The sequence below is a fragment of the Meleagris gallopavo genome, chromosome 2 (genome assembly GCF_905368555.1).
Source record: "Meleagris gallopavo chromosome 2, MGAL_WU_HG_1.1, whole genome shotgun sequence".
In the NCBI taxonomy this organism is placed as follows: domain Eukaryota; kingdom Metazoa; phylum Chordata; class Aves; order Galliformes; family Phasianidae; genus Meleagris; species Meleagris gallopavo.
The window spans coordinates 72369369-72389680 of record NC_139405.1 but is presented as its reverse complement, the minus strand read 5'-3'; positions in this window follow the sequence as shown (position 1 = coordinate 72389680).

Genomic DNA, 20312 nt, shown 5'->3' with positions numbered 1-20312 from the left:
AAGAAAAATTTTTCAGTTATTGCAACTGTGCAGTGATGAATAAGATTGTAATTTTTATTTTATTTTATTTTATTTTTTTACTGAACACAGAAAATTATTTTCAAAATTTTAAATTTATTATAGGCATCCAAGTTATTCTACAGGTGGCCATAAGCAAGCTATGCAACAAACATACACATCAAAGCATTATGTAAGTTTTTATTTTCACCTTCTATGTCTTGTCACATTCATAACTGTTTTGATACTCTTGGCTTCTTTTGCTGGCAAACACAAAACTACCATCAATCAGTACCACAATTTCAGTATTACCTATTTGTTAACCTCACATAATTCTGGAAATCTCCTTCTCAGACTTTTCTAGGGTCCTTCTGAAGTTGACTCTACTTTTGCATCACAGAGTTAAAATGCTTTTCCACTTTGCATTAATGAAGGGTTGAAGTTAATAAATTTGCTAACCTTGGTGTCTACAACAGCCACAGGAGTAAGACACATTCACTTGCAGCCAGTGGCATTATTCAACAACATATGCAGAACATTTATCAAAATACATTATATATTATTACATTAAGCAGCTGAGATTTCTTTAATATGAATTATTGAAATATTCCATTCCCAGATTTTCTTCTGGAGAACAATTTTGGAGAATATTAATCTTTTTTTTTTTTTTAATTGACTTCTTCAGATAACATAGCTAATGACAATCCTGTTCGGGGACTAAAATGCTGAGAATAACTTACCCCCCCAAAAAATTACATTAGGATCAAAGAGAACACTTGGGACCTATAAATAAAATGTAATACTTTAATGAGTGATAGTGTTATTATTGAAACTTGATCACGAACTTTGTACACATACTAGGCACAACAGCCCTCCTATAATATAAATTTTAAGAAGACAGCATGAATATGACCAGAGATATCCATCAGGTTAGATAGCTGGGTTCTAGTCCACTTAAGTTACATAGATTGCTCTGAAAGTAATGCCTCCTTTTTATTTCAGCGGAAACTACAGTGGATACAAAGAGCGTAATAAGACTGTTTGATAGAGCAACAATATTTTTCAACATCACCACACCATTAGCAAATTCATGTGGATGAACTGATCAAGATACTCATCACTTGGTGGTATGACACCTCTGCTTGTTGATCCAGAACATGGCTCGTTTTTCACGTTGCTGTCATCACTGCTGAAATATATCATCCACCACTTCACTTTACTCACATCCACTGTTTGGTTTGCATGAATTCCCAGCAAGTGTAAATCTATGTCAATCAGTACAATTTTTTTCTGCATGGAGGAATACAGCAACATACCACTGCTTCATATGTACTTCCATGTGAGATGCCATATAGTCAGACTGATCCTCTATTGCCATCTGTCACATAGCAACAAAATGGTAATGGGATACTGGTGTGAAGATTTCACATCTACTGCCACACCACTGTATCACCAACATCCGCCTCTGATGTTGTGGACCAACATAATAAAATGGGAGGTATTATTTTCACAGCAGTGTTCGAACACATTTTACATACTATTCTTTTTTTTTTTTTTCTTAATAACAGTCTGCAAAGAAACCTACCATTTCCTATCTAACCAAGTGTCTAGGATGCATAATAAACCCAGTATGGCAAAACTGTTTTCTTTTATGTTTGTTTTTTTTTTCCTTTCTTTCTTTTTTTTTTCTTTTTTTTTTTTTTTTTCTGATAACTTACCCACTGAACACTGATAATAAGAAAATATACATTTTTTCCTGTTCAATGAATTCAAATTTCAACTACCCATCCCTATGCTTCCTTGCTGATAATGACAGTTCAGCAATTATGGAGATTTTTACTATTTTTATTTATTGAAAGCCAGTAGTTATTAAAGATCTATTATCTCAATCATCATGCTCAAAAAGAAAAAAAAGAAAACACAATGTGGATAGAGAGAAGAATCATATAGCTAGAAGAATGAAAAGGAGGGTAAAATACATAAATGTATGCATCAGATATTCTTTTACAAAATAACAGTTTCTTAAATGTTAAGTTATCCAGACTGTTAGCAAGAAAAAACTAAATTTCTACAGACTTTGTTCATGCAAACCAATGCTGTTCACAATGACCTCTCTCAACTTCTGAAGATGGAAATCCATATGCAAATTTGAACTCTAAAGTCATGAAATGTGAATGTAAGGAAACACTAGATGGAGAAAGATGAGTAACAGGAAGCTTAAATTCACCCCTCAAAAACAGATACTGGGATTGTATAGTTAAGGCAGTCACAACTGCAAGGGGAAAGTGTAATGTCTAATAGGGAGTGAAGCTAAATTATGAGGCAAATAAATATAACATGCTAAAAAGATATAGCAACAAAAAACAGTGAGACAGGAGAGAGAACAGGAATGGAATAAAGGATTATGGAATAACAAATCTGGACTATCTGCTTACACTCTGGTTTATATTACATACATTTACTGTAACAACAGAGCAGATTTTTCAGCAAGGATAAATAAGAGTTTAAAAGAATAGCTGAGCAATTCACAGTTAAACATGAATCCTCTGACAGACTTACCTTCTTAGCAAACACCACAACAGGTAGAAAACCTGAGGCTGATCAGTCAGGTTTCCATGCTGAAAAGAAATGAATCTGTAGAACCATAGAGTTTTTAAAACTGTCATTCCTATTTCATTTTTTACATCACTGATTACTGGTGAAAGGGAAATAAAATATGGTTCTGTATCTCTTTTGGACTGTTGATGCTAACTACATAAACAAGGCAACATTGTGAACTCAAGCTTCTTTCCATCTGATTCAGGATCCAGTTAGGTCTTTGAGGCAAATCTTACACCTGGCTGAGAAATCCAGACTTTCAACTCTCCACGGAGCATTCTGTTTGAAGTTTTAGATTCTCTCATCTGCAATGTAGTTTACCTCCAAAACACACAGAGACCACAAAAGCTCCCAGATGCTGAAGACATGACACCTCTGTGTGAAAATGTGAAAAATTGTGCTTCTCCATATTGGCTTCAAAATTCTCTATGGCTCTCCCTCCCAAAAGCACAATTCTGCATAACTTTCTTGAGAGAAAGGGGGCAACAACACAGAAAATTCAAAGAAAATGTAGTGCAGCCTAATTCTCTTATTTATAGAAATGTGCTACTCATGGTGCAGGGAAATCTTCAATTTTCTATGATTGGATGTGGCATTGCTTTCTAATTTTTGGGGTACAGCTCTACCTCTGTAGTTTGTCTGTAAGTCAAAGTCACCTACATCACCTGTTTGGCTTCAGGCTATAGACAAACCTCTTTTTCTTGTAGTAAAAAACGTTTATTTATGTATTTATTTATTAAGCATAGAAATGTCAATATTAGGTGGTTAATTATTTAGAAATTCATCCAAATTAAAAACTTTTTTTTTCATAATAGAAATTGAAAGAATCAGAAATGAGGTTTCAAGAGTAGTGTTTAAAACTATGGAAAGTCATGAAAGTCATTTTGACAAACAACACGGTCATCAATAATAATTTGTGTTTTAAGAAGATTTTATGGTTTAAAAGCTAAAATAGGTATTCAGTGATAGCATAAATTTCAGTTTCTCTTTTGGAATCTCTGTATTCAATTATTGGTAATCAAAATAGTGATTAAACCACTTTCAAAACTAATTATTCTTTAATTATCAGCTGGCTGTTCCAACTGTGTTAATTAAAGTAAACAGAAAGCAGCAGTTTTTCCACTATCACTACCTGCTTCTTGTAACTGAAGCCCTTTACTTTTCTTGGTTGAAATTCAAATGCACATTTGCTGATTCCATCCAATTATTTTTTTTATCCTGTAGTCTAGAGAATTCAATTGCATTTCAAATAGCTTTAAAGTCACATGAAAGTGTACACAGATGCAGAAAATTGACACCTCTGCAAAAGAAAATATATATATTTGCTACAGTTAATGAGCTAAACATATTTGATTTCCAAGTAGTTTTCTGGAGAATGTACATTTCTTTAAAAATGTCCTCATATGTAGATGTTTTTTCATTTCTGTGATGAATTAGAAAAAAAAGTTCTTAAAATCTACCAAAGCTGAGAAATTACATGGACAGACTCAGAGTATTTATTAAGGAACTATCATAAATGATATTTAACATTTCACTGTTTTCACGTTGCTAAAGAGGAAAAATAAAAAAAAGAGACAACCCTTCAAAATAACCTTATCTGCCACCTAGCTTTATAAAGTAAGTTTTCATGCATATTTCCTCAGGGAATTCACTGTGGTAATAGAATGAGGAAATAGAAAGAAAAATTTTTTGATCCTTGGAGACTTTGAGAAACTCCCTTAGGGAAAGGCATGATGTATTTTTAATAAACTTTGTGAAACCTTATGTGAGGAGCTGAAGTAATTTAAGTAATATTACACTGAAGTAATTACAAGTGGTTCCAACTTTTATCCCACCCAAAACAATAGATGAGAATTTTTCCAATCTTAAAAGCATCTCCTGAGATTTAATTTCTTTAATATTTATGCTGCTCAAAGTACATCAGAGAAGATGAATTTGCTTTTTTCTCTCATTTCAGAAATTATCTTTGTTCTTTAAGACTAGCTGTTTTTTTCCTAGTGGTGCAAACATCACACTGTCCAGATTTTGCTGATTTACTTTATTTTTTGAGCTGAACAGGTAGGAGACATAGAAAGGAGATTGTCAAGGCAGACAAAATAGTTACACAGTCTGAATAAGTAGAGAAAGTCCAAAAGAATTCACTAGATACTTTGGATGTGTCTATCAATTTCTAGATTCTTAAGAAAATATATGCTGTTAGATGTCATGCTGTGTGAGTTCATTTAAAATGCCACAGACACGATTTCTACTGCAGTGACATTTTTTACTAAAAAATTCAGAGAACGTGGAAAAGAAGCCCTGTTGCCTGAAAGTAACTTTTGCTGGTGATATTAAAATGAATTTTTATGCGTGCAGAATTTACTAATCAAAAAGAAAGCCTCCATATCAAAAATTACTGAAGAAAAAAATATACTATATAGCTAATGCATGCACAACATTAATTTTTTTTTTCCTCTATCCTATGGCAACAAATGTCTCATACTGTATTTTATCCCTAGCATATATACATGTTTACTGTAAAACGCTGAGCATTACCATTGCTATCTGTGTTAACCAGGACAGTATCTTGGACAATATTCTCCACTCTAAATTATGAATGCAGGACTATTTTATGCATCTAAGTCTGAATTATTTCCTCTTCCACTCTTTCTCCCCATCACATTTCATTCCCCAGGCTTCCTTTGGATGCATCCTTTGGAAATACATTAGCAAACACCTTTGGGTCAAATTCACTCCCTGTTCACTGCAGGGGAGTTAGACTAGATGACCTTCAAAGGTCCCTTCAGTTCAAATGATTCTATGATTCTAAGTGATACAACCTGGGTTGTACTTACACTGCTGAAAGCTCCATACTATTACGTTGACTGTTATATCTAAATGATAAGCAAATTGCTGGCGTATTGGGTTACATCTATCCTATATACTTAAACTTGTTTTTGTCCTACATTTGCCTAACTTGTTTAGTCTTTATCATATTAACTAATATGAGTCTGATAACTGTGGAATCTTGTTTATAGCACATCAGCCTACCGTGCCAACCTAATACATGAGCTAGGAGTTATATAAAAGCAAGTTTAGAAAGCTGCCTTGAAGCAAACATTCTTGTTTACCACTTCTTCCTAAAACCTGAAGAATCACTTCTGTCAGCTGGGATTGCTTCTAATATGATAAATAACAGCATTGCTTCTGAGCTGAGATTGCTATCCCAGCTATAGAGCTGACTCTCATCTCTTCTCTACCCAAGGGGAGGCAAGCACAAGTTTTGGTGAAGGAATCCTGTTGTTTCTCACTTCACCACAAAGGCCAAGTGTACTGCAGTGGTTCCACTCTCCCCTCTCCCTGGCAGGAGCAGCAGGTTCCACTGAAAGCACGTGGGATGGCTCTTACTGCCTGCCTTCCAAAGGAGGCCAGCTCCCTTGGGACCTGGCTCTTCGCTTCAGCCACAAAACCAGAACTGTAATACTTCCACACATACAGCTTGTGGAAGGAAGCACATGTGATGCTAGCTCAGCTCAGACCTCTGCCCTGCGCAGGTCCTTGGGCATACTACTGCTGCTCAACGCATCACACAGCAACTATTTAATTTCTGATAAGGCTGTAGCCACCTTAGGGAACAAACAGGAATCACTCATTTTACCTACTGTTTGGCATATCAGGATTTTCAAATTTTAGTATTTTGCTTAAGACCAGGAAGTGCTTTGGTTGTGGCATATAAAGAATATGAGAACTTGTCAGTCTCACAGATCTGAGGTCCCAAATGTGTTTCTGTTCTCTTCTTCTTCAGAAGGCAGGCAGACATGTTAAGCAACATGGCAGTACAATACCCAGCCACCACAGTGTATCCTTGAAGTAAGAAAACACAGCCTTCAAGTCTGCTGGTATCAGGATTCTCAAATATTCTCTAAAGAACTGGTTTTGATACAGTATCCTCAACTTCAGCACAAAGAGGGGACTGGCATTATAAACATCTCTGCTCTTGCAGTCCTCATCAACATTTTCAGCATTTGATTTTTCTCTTTCCTTTTCCTGTGTAAAATAGTATGACAGGGTTTTATCTTTTGTACATAATGTTTCTGTCAGAAGCCTGAGAGACAAGTCACAACTTATAAGCCAGGCTCCTCTCAGAACAATGCCTTTGAAAAGTCTGAATATATATCAGCAGTCAAGCTTTCTAGTTACAACAATTCAAATACTTTAATGCAAAATCAGTTTTCCTAATTTGACTTTCCTGGCAGGTAAAATGTGAAGGGGTTACAAATCTGGTTATGACCCATATTGTTGTTCCAGTACGTATATACAGTATGCTTTTCCCGTTGGCAAAGGGGGGAAAAAAATCAATGCAGCTCTGTTTTCAGTACTGTCATACCAGACAAAATAAATGTACTTTGGGAAGTGCCAACAAATTCCACCCTCCAGCAGAGGCTGAAGAAGTAATAAGAAGAGTACAATACAAGAAAGTCCTAATGCACTTAAATGATTTCTTATGAAATATGATCCACCGAACAGTACACAAGTCCAGAAATAGAAGACTTTTGATTCCATTTATAACTTCACTACAAATTCCACCTGTAGTCATACTCAAGTCACCTTGGACTCCTCATAGGGATAAGAAATACAACAGCACTTTAGTAACAGCTGTTATATTCATGGTTCAACAAACTGCTGCATGTGACTTGAAATCCAAAATTTTCAGGGCTGTTTGTTGTGGTTTGTTTTCAGATCAGAAGTAAGAAAAATGAATAAGAAACAAATCTTTTTCCACTTTCACTAGGTTTTGCAGGAATAGTCATGCCATTTAATTATCAAAATGCCAATCTAGGAAGCAATCATTACCTACCCAGATATGGATATTTAATTCCATGTATAGTATTTTGAGTAATTTTTATCTTAAATTGATAGAAGCCTTTTGCTTTTTTTCCCCCATTTTACTTTGTGCTTGTTAGATCATTGTATTGTTTTTTTTCAGTACCTTTTATAATGATAAACAATCCTCCCGCAATTTTTCACCAAGATTACAACTTCACTAGAAATTTGCAACCAATTAAACATTTATGTTTATGTGTCCTTGAATTGTTTGATTCAGGCTTCTCTGTACTGAAACCATCAGTCTAGTTAAATAAAATAATGTGAACAGAAGAGTTTAACTGACAAAATTACATCTTTGTGGGTGTTGTTTGTTTGTTGGTTGGTTTTTGTTCAAATCCTTAGGAATTCCTTCCTTGTAGTCAGTATTAGAACTACTGGTTGTTGGGTTGTTGGTTTTGGGGGGGATTTTTTTTTTTTTTTTTGTACTATGAATGTTTAGAGAAATTAAAGTAAGTGCATTAGCAGTTGATGAGTTATTATTAAAAAGCTGTGAAGAGTGCCATTGCTTTTAACACATACTTAACCACATTTGTTTACAAAGCATAATTTGCAGTAAGTGCATGTCTACTGCAAAGCATGACAGAAATCAATTTCTGAGGATATGTGGACTATTTCATTTGCATTTTCTGTTAAAATATGCATACTTAATTATTTGCAGTGCTTGAAAAATATTTAAGGGATACAACAGACTTCTACTTTGATACAAAAATGTATTGTGTAAACCCTAGTCATTCTGATGTTAGCTGCTATTTTTGCAGGCACCCGTTTCTTAATAATAATCACAGCAGTAATATATTCGATGTACATACAAAAAAATATTGGCACACTGGCAAAAAACAAAAAGTAAATCTCTGTCATGAATGATTCTAAACTGATTCCACATAACAGTTTCAGAACAACATTTACAATATTTGTAATATTTCTATAAAACTGCAGATGCAAGCAAATGTTAAAGTGAATTTGCTGATGCCTATACCTGTACTGATATTGTGAATATGGGCATGAGATGGGTGAATGAATATAATTTACATTATATACTAGCAGCCATGTGAAATGTAGGAATAGATTAATGGCTTTGTATATGAAAGCTTTGACTTAATGGACAAGAAACAAAAAATAAACCTCTTAATGATTTGTCAACCAATCTAGTTTCTCACAGTGAATGCATCATTATGAAATAAATTTCTCTGGATGATGAAACTGCTGATTTTAGTCCAGATTAAGTTACTTCAGAGAGGTCCCAGACCATTGTTAGTGTTCTGCACCCATGAGTATTAAGGCAATCAAGAAACTCCATTACCTGAGCCAGGGAAAAATGATGTCTCATACAAGTGAAATATCTAACATACTGCTACGGAAGATTAATAAATATCGTTACACAATGAAGCTGTATCTTCTACCCTAAAGGATTTTGTTTTATGTATAGATCAGATGTATAGACAGAACTGCCAGCAACTATTATTGAAAGGAAAGCACCGTAGAAGCAATATCAATCCTTAATGCTCATATTTTACTAGAATACAAAATAGAAAAAGCTGTCTTTTAGAGCAAGAAATCACAACTCTCCTAGTTGAAACAGACAAATAAATGAAAGAAAATCTTGACTAACCATGGAAATTATTTTCATTATGACTGACAGTTTTACTTTGTCTAAACTATTCTGTTAAACTATTCTGATAGTCTATCAAAATTGTTCAGTTAAAATAAGCAATAAATGAAAAAGTGTAGGCTTCAGTGATCAAATCCAGTTTTCAAAGATTTTAGAATTGTTTATTCAGACCAAAGTCTATATACCTTATTGATTTATCATTTATTCATTTAAGGATTTTATATAACAGCTGTTAAAATTCATCTTTTTATGCATCTCAGAAATTTAATAGACAGTGGTAGTCAGTTGGATGAATCATAGTATAAATCATAGAGGCGATAAACAGCTTAGACTAGAAGAAAGAGGTACAAAAATCATATTAACCACAAATCATCTGCAACAAGGGCCACGAAAACTAAATGTATAAAACTCATAACATTACAGATAAAGGAAAATACTGAGGGTTACAGTATTATCAGGTTGGTGACAATGGTGCTAACATGCTATGAATTTGGAGACAATACTGATGAAAAATTCAGTTGTATACGGATTGAATATCTGTTACTTCAATTTGTGATGTGAAATTTATGTCTAGTATCCCTGAAAGTGATGTGAGATTAGTCTTCAATCTTCTGTATGATCGGCTACAGAATGCTGCACTTAAAGATCATAATAAAATTCAGTATCATCTGAGAAATTAAAAAGTTAAGGAAATCCGCCATATTCATATTATATTATAAAAAGAGGAATTATAAAAATGAGCTTCTACACAAAAAGATTTTAAAAGATTAGATAAAAATGCGAGTGATGAAGAGATTCATCAAACACTTGTTTAGAAGCTGAAAGTAAATGAATATTATAAATTCAATCTTGAAAAGTGCACCAGACTTACTTTGGTGGTTTGGTTAAATAGATAAATGTGTATTAGAAGTCAAGAAGCATCATTCAGAAAGTAGACATATTTATCACATAATTATGAGAGATAGAGCATAAGTTCTAAGAAGTTAGAAGAATGCTAATATAGATGTATCAAGAAAGATTTTGGTGTAACAAGTTGGCAAGGGGACAAAATTTTCAAATGCATCAGACACTGAATTTCTATAGAATGTTTAAGACAAGAAAAAAAAAAAACAGAAAATTGATTACGAGTGAACAGCACAATATATCTGGACTTCTACAAAGTTTTGCTCAAGTGACATACAGAAAAACTATGCCATGCATAAGCAATCATGCTTCTCACTGATTACCAATGAGTTGCAAATCTGGTAGCAAAGGGCAATGCCAATTCTATGGGTTCCACAATGCAAGTGGTGCAGACTATTAAAAGAGAAGCTGACCAAAAAGAATTGCCTGTGATCTCATGATAATAGCTGACTGGGGAGAAATATAATACAAAATTTTATGTCAGTAAATGTATAATGAAACAAAAGGAAAAATAATAAAAAATGAATTAATAATAATATTTTTTAAAAATGAATAGACAATGAAAACACATATCTGGTATGTATAATAGATATTTAACAGCAAAGAAAGAGGCAGCAGAGAGAGTCTTATGAAACATTTTACTTGTTCAACAGAGGTCAGTCACTCAAATCGAATGTTTAAAATGAAAATAGAGAACAAAACACAAAACCATGATCATGCCGTGACATAAACTCATAAGTACCTATGCGAAATACTGTTGGGTCCTGATCTCCCCATCTCAGAAAAGGTATATAAAAATATAAATAAGTATACAAGTGACAGAGAAGAGCTAAGAAATGAAATAGCTCATTTACAAGAGAATTGAATTCATAATAATTTGGCTACTCAGAAGACAGAGAGATCCATGGTAAGAAATAGGATACATTATTATGAAATCATGAGAAGTGTATGATAAAAATGGCTACACTCAATTACTCACAATACAAAAACTGAATCTAAATAAATAAATAAATAAATAAATAAATAAATAAAAGGTATGAATTAAACATGTTGCCTCTTCCTTTGAGGAAAATGTGCACCTCCATCCAGTCAGTTCAGTTGTTAGTTGGTGCCATGGTTTCAGCTTTGATAGTTATTTTTCTTCCTAGTAGCTGGTATGGTGCTGTGTTTTAGGATGAGAATAATGTTAATAACACACTGATGTGTTAGTTGTTGCTGAGGAGTTCTTACACTAAGTCTCCTGACATTATTTTCTTCCACGTTAGTACAAGAGACAATGTACTGTTTAGTAATACAGCTACGATACCAACAACAGTTCCAAATATGCAGTTTTTTCTTGTGGGAAAATAAAGAAAGAAGGGAAGGGAGGAAGGGAGGAAGGAGATGAATAAAGGAACAAGCAGCATATTAAAAATGTTGTCCACTGTCTGTAAGTTTATTGAATCACTGGAGGATAGTAGGTCAGCTGTTAAGAGTGTTAAATACAGTATAGCATCCTAGCTAAAATACATAAAATCAACTTTTTATTTTACACAATAATCTCTGTGTGATTCAAAAAGTTAAAAAAAAAAATCAAGTTATAGAATCTTTCTTTTATTTCCACTTTATATTGAAATCCAATATGTTATACTAAAGGAAAATATAAGGCCTCTTTACTCAAGTCAGTGGCCAAGTAAATCATTACCAAACTCTGTTATAAAATAGATTTTCTGCCATTGGGTCAATATGCAACTTCTCAGAGGACGATGACTTCATTAAACTATTTGACTTTACTTATGTCTTATGAAATAGTTTATGAAATAACAGTAATTGTAGAGTTGTAGGATGCCTTTCCTGGCAAATAACAGTTACAATGTTTTCAACATAGATGTTCTGATTCATTTTGTAGGAAATTATAGACAACTCAATACTGTGTAATTTTTCATCTTTCAAGCTGTCATAATAAATACCATGTTAGAGAAATACAAATACTGTACACAACAAACCTGCAAATTCCTTGCCTAAATGATGTCACAGTTCGGCCTGGTTAGGCCCAGTTCTGTGACAATGGAGCAAAAGCACCACAGTCCCACACCTTGGGAAAGGGGGAACGGGGAAGGGAAAAGGTAGAGAGATGGGACTAGACGAGATAAAAACAGCAGCAACAAGCTAAGGGAAAAACATAACTTACTAAATATAATAGTAGAACATGAGATAATATAATATAATACAATACAATTGGAATTGAAGCTAATGAATCAAATAAAATGAGAGTGTGTTTCTGAAACTGAAATCTTTAATGCTGCAGGCAAGACAGCCATGGAACGGAGAGAACAGAAAAAGAGACAGTCTCGTGATTCCCGGTCAGTTTTATCTTTCCCTGCTAATGGACAATGGAAACAGAATAATGAAGTTTTCTGGGAATTTTAGTTCACTTTTCTCTTCTGAGACCAGGTAACCAGAACTACTGACAATCCACAGAACTGGAGCATTGGTTCTTTAACTCCCAGTGCACTACATGATGTTATGATGTGGAATACTGATAAAAAATCATAAAAACATGACTGATGAACTGTTTATTCTTCCTTTTACTATATACATCATTTCATGCCAAATCATGAATTTACCTACATTTGGATAAGTTTGTAGTGGACCTATTCATTAGTACTGCAAGTTATAAAATAATAAAGTAATATAAAAAATGTTTGAAGACTTACAATTGTTCATTATTTAAAGATGTTTCTTTGAAGGTAGTAAGTACCAGAAAGTTCCCATTTTCCTCTTTTCAAGGTATAATACTCATTCCCTTTCCATAATATCTTGCATCAAAAATCTTAATAGTCTTCTCCCACAAGAAGACTGATTAGCATCATGGTTCAACTGTGCCTCTTCCATTAAAAGAGAGTCTGACTCTAAACATGACATGGTAATTTGCTTATTTTCGTTGTGATTCCATTTCTTCCCCACAGCTTAATGGGGAAGATATTAATTTAAAATGAGATGTAGGGTGGTGTTTTGTGGCTCTCTCGTACAAGAATCTGCTTCTATGTCATAGGTCAATAACAGGCCCTAAAGGGCAAAAAGTATGCTGTACTGAACATATGGGAGGAGGACTTCATAAAAAAAAGATTCCTTGTATTTCTCAGTCATGTGAGTTAGCAAGTTACATACTTAAAGAATTACAGCACTCTGCATTGAAAAGAAAACAATCTTACCTGTGTTATTTGATAGCTTCCACAGATTTTCAAGATTGAGAAAGAGGGTGCTGAAGACCTTGTTAAAAAAAAGCTCTTCTGCCTTCAAAGACTATCAGTGCGGAATAGTAGCTTGTTTTTGTTTGAAAACAAAATCAAATGGAATGTCCTGGCTCTTGCAGAACTCTTGGGGGAATAGAAACAAGTGGAATATAATGAAAATATTTAGAAAATACAAGAGCTTTAAAAAAGAACCTGAAGTGGCTCATGCATTTTTTAGATAGCATTTCCAAAGAAGAAGTCATAACGTGAAATCTTAACCTGGAGTCAAGTCAGGGAAAATTATTATCATTAAAGATGAGATCAAACAACTATGTTCCATCTAGTTTAGACAACAAAGCATCTGCAAACCTGTATGGAAATAAATGTGCTTACAAAAAATGAATTTTTATTATTGTTGCAGTAACAATTACTGATGAAGAAAACCACTTCAGACACTCTTCCTTAAAAGAAAGGTAAGGGGTGGGATTCATCTCATCCATAAAGAAAATTCTTGTGTATTTTCTAAGTCTAAGAAATCAAATTTATAAATTTTATAATACTTTAAATATTTACGATAATCTAAAGATGTCTAAATACAAACACATAGACTCTACATAAACACATAAAGACTACTACTTATGGGTGATTTTTTTTTTATATTGTGAGAGTCTACTATAAATACAAAAGTAAGCATGTAGTTTTATCAGTTCTCTATTACAGGATCACTGAAATTACAGGATTACAAGATGGAGCAAGACTCCATCACGTCTCTTGGTAACCTGTTCCCGCGTTTGATCACTCTAACAGTAAAAACGTGTTCTCTTATATTCAGGTGAAATTTAACGTTTGCCCACTCACTTCTGTCCTGTCATCAAGCCCTACAGAGAAGAATGAATCCCTTATTTTAATTCCCTTATATCAAGTATTAGTGCATACTGATCAGACTCCCTCAGGCCTTTTCTTCTTCATGCTCAAAAACCCCAGTCTTCTCAGCCTCTGCATATATAAAGGATGCTCCAGTCCCTTAATCTTCATGACCCTTCTCTGGACTCACCCCAGCACGTCCATGTTTTTCTTGTACTGAGGGACCCAGCACTGAACTCAGCACTCCAAGCAACTTCTCATCAATGCTGAGTAGAGTGGAAGGATCAACTCCTTTGACCCACTGGCAATGCTTGCTAATGCAGCCCCTGACGGTGTTGGTCTTCTTACTGTATCTCCTGGGTCATGGTCATCTTGTCCACCAGTGCCTCCAAGGCCTTCTTTGCCAAGCTGCCAATGATGTTATAGAAGACAGTGTTTCACTTGTAATAAAACCTTCATGACACTCAAAGTAAGCAGTATTCTCTGCTCTCTCCTCATCCACCAAGACGGTGCTAAGTGATGGCTCCTACTACTATTAACACCACATCCTACACCACTGAAAAAACTCATCTCACCTCCTATACAGAATTCGCCTCCTGACCTAGCTGGTGGTTTTTGATAAAATATTACTACAATGATATTATGAAGCTATAAAAGTAAGAGCAAAATAGAAATGTTAAAAATAATAATGAAAGGTGAGAATGCAATGCACTTAGAAAGTAATAAAGAACTAAAATAATGAAGCCATCAGATAGGACTGTGAGAAAATGTCTTCCAACTACTTATATACCAATTGCATAAAACATGCTCACAATAGATAGAACCAAAGAAGTTTTCAGGCAATTCTAGAAATTACTCATTTTTAAACTAACAGCTTTCGGCTTAAAAACAAATAGATAAGGATCTAAAACAAAGTTTCACTGCAGTTAGTCTACTTGTGGCAAAAATTTTCTAGTCTCCTTACCAGCAAAATAGGGTAATGATGTTCTCATATTAAATAACAAAAAGAAAAGCAGCTGTAATAGTTTGGTAAACAGGGATGTAATACTAGGTGTGTGAGCTATCAGTACTGCAAAAAATGTTTTAATAATACATTGAATTACAGTCTCTGAGCAGAACCTAATGATATCCCTTTGTAGTGATAAAAGGCAAACGTAATTTGGGGATTTATATGTAAGAGCAGTGCATTCAAAATGTGTTTCCTAGTCAAATAAGTACTCTTAAAACCTGATGGCCTTTTTTTGCAAAACAAAAAGATAATTTATAATCCCTAGTATTTTAGCACTTAGAATTCCATCAGGCTTCTTTGACATATGATGCATTATAAATTAAGAAATGGAAGGACTTTTTTTTTGAGTTGCTTTTAAAATGTATTGTTACATACCTTAGTTCATAGCATATTATAAACCACTCACAAAGAAGGTGATAAAATATGCATTTGACCTCTGACTCCAATAAGCAGACAAATAAATACTGCCTATAAAATATATAATGTTTCATATCTAAATTCTCTTCATTATTTTATCTTTTTAGAATCAACTGGAGAATGGGTCCTTTCAGACTCCACTAAGAAAAGTAATACTAATCTCTCATTTTCTTCTCTTCTCCTTCATCTTTCCCATGATGTTTAAGCAAATAATTGTTTCCAGGCATCTGTTGCTTTTAATCACAAACCTCTACCTCTTTGTGCCTCATTTTTTTTTTCCAGTTCTACATGATAGCACGTTGCAAAACTGATAATGAATTGTTATCATTAATTTGATACATTTTTGGTAGTTAAATGAACATTTTCTTTTTAAGCATATTCTAAACCATCCCTGGGAAAAGACCAATCCACATACACAGCACGATGCTGTGTAGCTATGCTAAAAAGTGATCTGCTTCACAGAATACCTTCCAGATACGAGATTTAATCACTTCTTCAGCTCTCATACTACAAGATCACATGAAATGATGCCCTTGAACCAAGAGTAGAGGCTGAAATGTGACACAGAGATCTGTTCCACATGGTACCACGTGCGCTGCAAGACAACCACCTTGCTTCACCATGATCCTCTCTACAGGTTTCAGGGGAACAACTGAGATGCTTATTTTAACACTTTTACCTTTGTATTAATAACCTTTGTATTAATATTTCATAGAACACCTGATCCTCTCATGACTCCTTCAGATATAAATGTGCTTTTTTGAAATGGTTTCTTCCTTTACAAAATGAAAAACTTCTCACTGTAGTGGTTTCCCCTTGATGGACAGCTAAACGCCAACACTTGGCTCTCTCAATCCCCCTCAAAGGAAGAGAGAGGAGAAAAATATGATGGAAAATTGCTCAAGGGCTGTGATAATGACAGGGAGATAGCTTACCAATTACTGCCATGGGCAAAACAGACTCAAATTAGGGAGATTTATTATAATTTATTGCCTATTACTAACAGCCTAGAACAGTGAGAACTAAAAACAAAATAAATCTAAAGCACTGTTTTACAATATCATTCTACGACAGTAAACAAAAGAAACAAACAAAAATAAATAAACCTATTCTAGCATTTGTTTTAGTTAAAAAAAAAAAAAAAAATGTCCAAAATTTACGCTCCCAATTGGCATTGGTACCAGCTGTCACACTCCTCCATAGGACTGTGCATAGATTTTCTCCTGAGCTGATCGGCAGTGCCATCAAGGCCCTTTTCTGCAGATCCTACAAGAACCTAACGTAATCAAATTCTAGCTTTTACTCCATTTTTGGTAATACCAATATTACAATGAAAGTAAGACAAGACAGTCATTAATAGCGTACCTATACCTTCCAACTCCACACTGAATCATGCTTGAGCAGTTTGTAAGCCCTCAGGATAGGCAGTACCTCTTCCCACCTATTTCAAGAAGCACTTTCATCCAACTCAATGTCAGAAGAATTAAATTATTATTATTATTTAAAAAACACTGACCAGTGGAGAGTTTTGTCCTGTCAATAATATAATGTCAAAAATTTTGATTATAATAATGAAAACTGTAGTGTTTGATTACTTGCCATCTCCATGAGAATTCCTTTACACTTTACACTTTATCATAAATCAGCTGCCAAGTTTGCCTACAGTCTCAAGTGCAACAATAACTGCATGGAGTTCATCCCTCTTCCACCATGTACAATAAGATCTGTGAATTAATTAGATGTCTTCATGATGCAAATGGTTTTAACTGCATAATTACAGAAATTATTGCAGTCACTTGGCAACTTTCCAGGGACTAATGCTCGAATATATAATACGAATTGATACCTTCTAGCATATCCTCATCCCCATGATCTTGCTTTGCTTCTGTCAGTTCTAAGAACCTTCCAAGACGAGAGACCTCCTGTACAAGAAAAGTATTCTGTTAGTAAAAGAGCTCTTCAGGTGCAGTCTGTGTAGATAATAGCTGAAAGAACAATAGGAATTCTATTTTGATATCTGCATCAAACATTTTTTGCATCTCAATTACATCCACACTTCTATACAGATGGAAACAATACTGTTTTATAGAACAACACTGTAATAAAAATGCTAGTATGCTTCCCATTCTGGGTTTATGAGCTCAAGCTAACAGAGATGTAATTGTGTTCAAAGTATTTCTGCCTTCCATCTCTTTAATTTTTATTTTTTTTTATGAGGAAAATCTGTGTTTCTTATCACTTCTAATTGGAAGTGCTCATTTCATGGTCTAATTCAACATATCCTTGCATTATCTTGTGACTCCTTCAACAGCAGCACCTTTCAAAGTGCAGACTGATTTGGCAGGATATAAATTTCTCTTTAATCTTGTATTGTTACAGCTGCACTGCTTTTGTAAGGCATGTAAGTGCTTTAAGATACTGCATACTTTCAACTTATCTGGAGCCAACGTTTTTGTTTAATATATGACTACAAATTGAAACTTCTTGTATTTCCCAGGGAAAAAAAAATATTACAATTTAACTCAGCCAGTAATCCTTAAAAAACAAATAAACCAACATTTTTTTTTACAGTTTATTTAACTACAGATTAATCATGTACTTAGAAGCAAAAATGAAAAAGTAGTAGCCTTTAAATTACAGTTACATTTCAGCATGAAATTTATGGATGTGCAGCAGAATTGCCAGGTGACGGCCTGAACCAATGGTTGAACACAAGGTGAGGAGGAGTGACTAACCCAGGATACTCAGGGACAAGCAATGAACCTGAGTGACTGGAAGGAGTAGAGCCTGGATCTGCCCCTCCTCACCCTCTTTGAAGGGTTAGCAACCAAGCGAGTAGTATTTCTCTGAGTAGAGATTGCACTTCTCTTGAGCTGCTCTTGGTTGTTGGAAGCAGTAAACCCATCTTCCCTGCTTGTTACCTGCTACTGCTCTTAACTGTATCCCATTAGAAGACACTATCATCATCTTTAGCCATACGTGGGTAATTAATTTATTCCTAAATTAAAAGCTATCAAAAAGCAAGAATTGCAAACAGCACATTGCTTGATATTAGTATGTTTTCATCACTGATGTTCTACTCCGCTCCTCCAAAAAAATAGTAGTACTACTAATACTCAGGAGCGTACACAGCAGTTAAGCATATGATCCCTTTGAGCCTCACTTAGAACACTGGTGCTAGTTTAACTCTGCAGTAGTTATGTGATCTTTGCTGATTTCCTTACAAGATTAGAAGAAATTATTTTACCCTGCAGAGATATCCTGACCGCAAATCAAAATCGCTAAGCCAATTTAAAAATAAAGTTAATGGGCACTCTAAAATAGGGCCTCTTAAAATGTAAGAGTATAGCCTCGTCTAGAAGTACAATAAAGGAAATAAATGCATTTGCATTTTATATGTTTATTACTTTGTATATCAATGAGAACACTACTTCTTCCTTCTGAAAGTTTGTATGCATTAATGCACAGCTAGCAAATGAAATGCTTGATTACTCTTAGTAATTGAAATATTTTCTCTATTGGCATTAAATCAATTAAGAATGCTTAGGTTGTACTGTAACAATCTGAGTTCAGATTGATATCTTCATGGAATAGGCACAGACCGTACGTGCCATTTTTAACACACTCCCCTTGCCTTGGGTCCTTTGCTTCATAACATCACCTACCTCAGGTATTTTTAAAGCATGTATCACCCTATAACTGAAACATTTTAATCTTTGTATCATCTTCCCTTGAAGAACTATTTCTTTCGCTGCAGTTGCTGATAAAGAAATAAATTAGTAATTAGTGCATAATACTATCAAGGCTCAATTACGTTTTCTACCAGAAGAAGAAAACCTCATTGTTTCATCACAGTTTGTTTAATCTAAGAGGAAGCACAAATGAGGCTTCTAATTTCTGAAGGAGATGAGACTCTGGATCAAATACATCCACAGATTGATAACTACTACAAAGACAATTTTGGAAATAACATATATATTCTTCCTGTATCACTTCATTTATCAGCAGAGAAAAAAATATGTATGTTTTTTCTCCTAAAATACTATGTAACTTTACTTCTAACAAAAGAGTTAATAGCAGCTTGCTAAATGACTGTCGTTCCAGAAAAGGCCTTAGAACCTAATGAGGAATGAATGAAAGAAGAAGAAAAAAAAAAAATACATCCAAATATGTGCTAACCTAACCAACATGCAACATACTTTCTGTAATCTTTGCTCAGTTTATAGTCTCCATATAATTCCAGTATATACAATAGCACTGTGTACCAAGCTCAGTAGGCATTTCTGTATTAGCAAGGTATACAACATTTTGAGACTGTAAAATTTTTAGCTATATTAGTACTATTTCTCTATGTCAGTAAAGGAAATTTCTACTTACAAACATTGTGTAGACATAAAAATATGCATGAGACTGCTGAGGAGAATACAGTATCTTTACAGTGGCTGTAGATTATTAGTTCTTTTCTAGCTTATCTCAGTAGTTATTAATTTTACAACACAAATTAAAAAATATGCATAGTTCTCTAAGGAGAAACATGGATTTTCTATATTTGAAAATTACTTTTGAGCTTGACATAACTTCTATATGTAAAGAATAGTTTCATTTCTGAAAGGCTGGAACAAATCTCTAATAAATAAAACAGTGTAGTGAACCATTCTGTAAATCCCAGGATTAGTTTCATGAGAGAGAAAGACTATGATTTTTAATAGGACTTGCTTATATCTGCAGCTTAAGGATTTATAGTCATCCATGGTCGTTTCAAAATTACCTCTTCAAACTTGTAACAAGCATGAATAAAGCTACCCAAATCCAAAATCTGTCCAAAATATTATAG